Source organism: Malurus melanocephalus, unplaced genomic scaffold (assembly GCF_030028575.1).
Source record: "Malurus melanocephalus ecotype Western Australia unplaced genomic scaffold, MMel_1.1 scaffold_492, whole genome shotgun sequence".
NCBI lineage: Eukaryota > Metazoa > Chordata > Aves > Passeriformes > Maluridae > Malurus > Malurus melanocephalus.
Window position 1 is genome coordinate 112,083 of NW_026623724.1, and position 6,041 is coordinate 118,123.

The following is a 6,041-nucleotide window of genomic DNA, read 5'->3' on the forward strand; positions in this document are numbered from 1 at the left end:
ACAAGGAAAAATTCTTATCAGGCAATCTTATAATTCTTCTCAAGGTAGAAGAAGTTCCCCTTCTTATTCAACTACCGATTTCAAGACTCTTTAAGAAATAACCTCAAGGTACAGGCTTTGAATATTAATTGCTGAAAAGCCYGAATTTAGAAAAATGCTTTYARAAAAAYMAAAAAMCCYGCAGTGATGAGATTAGTAAAAAAAATTGACAGTGCTGTTCAGGGAAGCATCCTATACTGAGAAATGGAAACATCTGTGGTTTGTTTTAGGATTTTTTTGACCMAATTTCTTTGAGTTCAGCCCAGATTTTGCAGATGCCCAAGCTGCTGCTGGTGGTTCCCCCCCTGGCAAGCAGGGATGGGTGTGCACAGCAGTGAGCCACTGGCTCCTGTCCCAGCCAAGATTTGGTACAAATGACACCTCTCTGCCAGGAAACGCCTTGAGGCACTGCTCTTGGAGCACAGCCCTGCCACTGAATTGCTTCCAGGGCAGCCAGAATTATCCTGTGGCACAGCAYGGGGGACAGGAAACCTTCCAAAACATCTCTTACAAATCCCTGCTGCCTGTGACCTCTTACACATGGGCTGCAGACTTGAGAGAGAACTCACCCTGATTTCTGTCTTCTGCTTGCTCCTGGGTCTCAGCCAAGRTCACTGGGTATCCCTTGTTCCTACCCCTATGAAATATGTGGGGTCAAGGCAGAACTCACTCTTAGTTCTGCATGTCAAAATCATACAATGAGCAAGAAAGGAGTAAAGGAAAACGTGGGTATTTGGAACATGATGTGAAGTAGAGACAAATGAAAAGCTTCTTACTAAACTTAGCTGAAGAGCAAAGAAGAGGGTGCCAGGAGGTACAAAACAAAGTGTCATGCTGCTTTTGTAATTGCCTAATTGGACAAAATAATTCCCTCCTGCAGGGTGACCCTCTCTTGCATCTCTAGCAAGGAAATGCACTACAAAATAAGGAACWGAGTTTTCTGAATAAACCCATTGTCTTTATTGAATTACCACTTTATGCTATTACAATTATTGCATAATTATCCTCTTGTTGTGAGTACTCATGTCTTTTTACACATTTCCTGCTCTCACAGTCATCGTGGCATGGGACCACCCCAGCAAAATCCTTTGTCAAACATTCCTCTGCTTTAATGATGCCAGAAAGTGTTTTGCTCTTTGGCAATCAACCTCTCCACAAATTTCTTAGCTCTTAAGGCTTTTTTATCTAGAAGCCTCCAGAAACTTTCTCCCATAGCTGGCATYACTAAAAGTGACAGGCAGCAGTAAAACCCTTTGATCCCAGTCCTCAGGTGCTGTAACTTCCCTGACTTAGATGGCTGAGCCTTTTCACCATTGATCAAGCAGTTTGTAGCCGATTATTGTAATTAATCACCTTTGAAGTGCCAAGTTATATGAAGCTCTGGAGCAGTCCAGATTGCAGAACTCAAATCAAATTTATTAATATTCTCATTTTTTAGGGATATCATGCTGTTTATGGAAGTGTTTTTTCTGCACATTTTTATTTGTCCTGGTGAGGGTTCTCCACTTGGGATAAGCGCATGTAGGGAAATCATCCAGAGCTAAGAAACTGTCTTCACTTCTGATTTAATCTTAACCTCATGTTTTCCTAAGCTAGTCATGRGAACTGCATCTGCCAGTGAAAGGTTAGACGTAGCCTTGCTGCTGAACCAGGCTGGTCTGTGTCCAACCACAAASTGTGCTGTGCCCAGCAGCAAACAAGGCAGCTCAGCCAAGCATCAGAAGGGCAGTCCCCAGCCAGAGCCTGTCCCCAGCAAACTGCCACCACCAAAGTTAGAGTATTTCTCTGGTAATTCCACCAGGAGAAACATCACCTCAACTCTTSAGTAAAATAAAAGAATTAGTTTAAAATCACCTTTGCAGTTGTGCATCCAGAGCTGTACTCAGCCCTRTACTTCACTATGAAATTGGGAGGAAACTTTGTCAATCCTTTAATTAATGCTTTTGCTGGCAGCTATTCCCACTCTTCTTCTGCTTCCAAGAAGCACCAGTATAACCAGTGCTTACCCAAGCACAGCCCCAGCACCCTGCCCAGAGCTCCACAGCTGGTAGGAGAGACTGTCAGGAGCCCAGAAAGGGCTCACGAGGACCTTTGGGAGTGCACCCATTTGTCACAGCCGTGTCTTCATCATCTGATAAGTGAATTTACTGACTGTTTCATTGGCAGTGCTCTCACTAAGGAGAGTACATGTTGGAGAAAGTTTGAAAAAGAAGACAGTATCTGGTTCTAAACAGACATCAAAAGAGGAATAAAAAAACCCCAGTATTTTGTTTCAAACCATGCAGGGACAAAAAACTCCCTACATGTGAACTGCAATAAGCATGCAAATGTGACATTTATATACCTGTCCCTACCTTTTCTTCCCAAAACCCAGCCACCCAAAAATCAATATACATTAAAATCTGAATAGAATAAAACTGAAGTCAAAATGCCAATGCCTTTAAAATGTCCCACAGAAAATAAGATATTGAAAATGTTGCAGTTCTGCTCTGTTAGCTCAGCAACCAATATGAGAATGGAGGAAATGTTGGCTCTAAACTTGAAGCTACCAAATGAACAGGTTTAAATAAAAATAGACTGGGGAGCAGTGAAACAGACCTTAAAATATGTAGATTTTAATTACATATTACATATTTTTAATTACTTTGCCTGAAAGTCTCAGCTGCTGTCTGTGTTTTTGAGACACTGGGTTTACAGGGAGCACCCAATGCCTGCGCTGATGGGGTTATTGCTTTGGACAAGCTCTGGTCTGGTCYGGTGAGCTTAATTGCAATTAGCTGGGAGATTGTTTTGTTTTACCCATGAGCAGCCAAGATTGCATGTCCCCAACTGCTCTGCAATGTGAGACATGGAATGATACACCTTGGAGAGCAGCAGATTCATTCCTAAGTGAGCTTCTGCTCTGAAATAGTGGGCTACACACTTTGTCCATAATTTCTCACTACAAAGTAGACCCTTCATCTGGTTACCATTCCTGCCAGTAACTAAGAGAAGTAATTAAAAAACATACCATCTGCCTGAAAATGTACAAATATRGAAAGTGCTTAATATATTTGTGTAAGAATATCACAATGTGGAGGAAGAAAACACAAAGATGCTTGATTTCTCAATGACTACTGCAATATTTTGGTGTATAGTTACAGTGCTACTTCATGCTAGTCTAAATCATTGCTATTAACAAATCTAGGAGCTTCAGAAAGGCCATATCTGAAAAAGATTTTTCATCTTCCACTAACTGCATCATTTTATGAAGCCTTAACAGACTTAAAAAAATTGGCCTACAGTCTGAGTGACAGTTTGTGTTGCAGATTTAGAGGGGATATGAAATTTTCCTATATCAAAGCTGAAGAACAGTTCTGACAGCTGCAAATGTTCTCTGAATTAATAATGTGGAGCTGGTATAAGACAATATTTAAGAAAAATCCATTTCTCTCTGCAGCATTGAAGCCCTTTGCTTATAAAATATTAAACAGGATTAAAATTGGTATGCTGCTTGAATGGGAAGAGAAAACTTGAAATCCGTATATGAATCCAGAAGTGAAAAGAATCATTAATTCCAACTTTTATTACTGATAACTTATAATTTGGGGTGAAACAACACTCTGCCCTTGCTACTAAAATTCAAACCAATATTTTGACTCTGGCATAGGAAAKAAAATCCACTTTCTGGCTTTATCATTTAAACCCCACTGACCAACCCTTATTTGCAGAAGCTTTCTTTACTTTATAACAAACACCTCTGGAAGACTAAATAAGCTTGTTACCTGCTATGTAACAGCTTTCTGAAAGCTAACTGACAAATCTGAACTTCTGGTTTGTCCTGACTTTAGAGATAAAATTACTTTCTYATTTCTCAGTGCTTCCTTACATCAACTCTTAGTTACAAATAGGTTGTATAATGTCAAGAAAAAAAAACCAGAAGATGTGGCCTGGGTTTGTGGTTTTTTGTCTAGCAGAGAGAAAGACTGGGCTAAACTTTTGTGAAGAGGCTTAAAAATTTAACTTCAAGCCCACCTAAACTTCTCAGGTTGAYAGTTTAGCCATTTTGTTCCCCATTCTCACCTGCAGAAATGAGAGAAACCTGTGTCATCCGTGTAAAACTCACCTGTGCACTCAGGCTGATGCAGTCCCCTAAGGAAGCTGCTGAGATGCTGTGTCTGCTGGACCTGGGGAACCCTCAGGAAGAGCAGGGAGGTCCTACTGCCTTTGCAGACACAGGAACCCTGAGAGCCCRGCTGGTATTTATCTGCTGGAAGCCAGGCTGAGTGCACAGAGCAGGAATATGCCTGTTGGGGATGTTGCAAGCCTGTTCTGTCTGTGTGGGTTGTAAGAACTTCCCGTCAAAGTCTCAGGGAAAGTCCCAGCCCTTGTATTTACAGCTGAGGTGAAGCAGTGGTTGCTTTTGTCATGCTGGCACTGACTTGCCCCTTGGCTATGGGCCAGACCTAAAGTTTGGCTGCCTTTCCCTACTCTTGGAAGATTAACCCGAGGATTGCAGAAGCCAGAAATTTAGAAGCACAACTGTAAATATTTGCCTGGAAGGAGAGCTGCTTTTTTGTGTCATGGCTCTCCTGTGCCATTCCACCTGTAGGTAAGGACAGAAAGATTGACACATTAATGAAAGAAGTTTGTCATGGGGATGGTTGAAAGCAGCATCTCTGAGATTCTCTRGTTATTCTTGGTAACTGCAGTGATCGTGTGGAGCCAAAGTGTGTGATGGGTAAGTGTTGAGAAATGAGTCTTTAAGGGGTAAGCCACTGTGTAAATGCAAATTCTGTAATTTTATTATCTGTTTGAAATGGGAGATAATTCAAAGTAGATTACTTGAGCATCGTTGAACTAAATGATAATCCAGAAAAGAGCAAGGGGCTAAGAGAGTCCCACTAGCACTGAAATTTTGTAAATTTGAAAAATGAATGGAAGGGGATTTAAATAATATAGCACTCTAGACTTGCAAGCAACGTCTGACATTAAGGAGGAAGATTGTAAAAGAAAAACGTTTTAACACAATCTTGATTTTGGGACACTTACTGGAAACTAATTAGAAAAACACAATAAAGAGTCAGAAAATATAAAACACTGAGATAATTTCTAAAAACAGAAAGAAAGGACAAGAAGAAGTTTCATTCAGAGAAACCTGTGTCTGCATTAGGGCTGAAAAAAGAATTTGAGGACTTGAGTTATAGAAAAGAGATCAGRTCATGTTTGAGATTGAGAACAGGAAGAGCCTGTGTCACTCGTACATTGTGACAAATAGCACAAGCCAATGTGAACCTGAACTACTGGAAGAGATCCGGGAACTGAAAAAGGTGATACCACTTTGAAAAAGCCTGGAAGATTCAATGGCATGTGCAAAGGGCAGCACCTGGCTCAGAATGTCCACTGAGGCAGTGGATGTGTCTGGAGATAACCATTGTTCATTTTCAGGCGGCCCTTATACAAAGATGCTGCCAAAAATTGTTTATTACACTTAAATCAAAGGGAATGGAGAGGAAGATATTTGACTCACAGAATTTAAAACCACAAGGTTAAGCCTACAGAAAATAMATGAGAAATAAATGTACAGATTCATAATAGATAGGAAAAAGGGCAAGTGCTGCACAATTCAGTCCATCAAAGTGATCTAAGAATTGAGCTCTTGTGTAAGAACATGAGCAAAAAAAATCTGAATATAATTTGAAGCTATTTCCCAGTGGATAAATACCTCAYGAATACTAGAAAAAAGCAGGAAAGCATTGAATTGTCCAACAATTCCCACACGTATGTGATGCTTTCACATTGTAAAGCAATGCTTTAAAGGAAAGCTGTATATAATCACTGCTCTGGAACTACTGGAAGAACAGACAGAACAGTTCTAGGAAAGATGAATGGAACTCCCTGTTTGTCCAGTGATAGGCCTGAAGAAACAAAACAGGTCTCACACTGCTGGCGGGAGATATGGTCAGTGACAAGTACCTCTGTCCCTTATATATCACGGGGTTCCTGGTAGGAGTTTGTACTAG

The 6,041-nt window shown here is 40.7% G+C and overlaps 1 protein-coding gene across 1 annotated transcript in view; it reads right to left on the reverse strand.

Annotated features, from left to right (window-relative positions):
- The window catches only part of STEAP4 (STEAP4 metalloreductase), a 20,213-nt gene extending 15,894 nt beyond the window's left edge, over window positions 1–4,319 (reverse strand). Inside the window, exon 1 of the mRNA XM_057381130.1 lies at window positions 4,145–4,319. The gene's annotated coding sequence lies outside the window, so the exon portion shown is untranslated. The remainder of the gene's footprint in view (window positions 1–4,144) is intronic.
- Window positions 4,320–6,041: the final 1,722 nt, after the last annotated feature.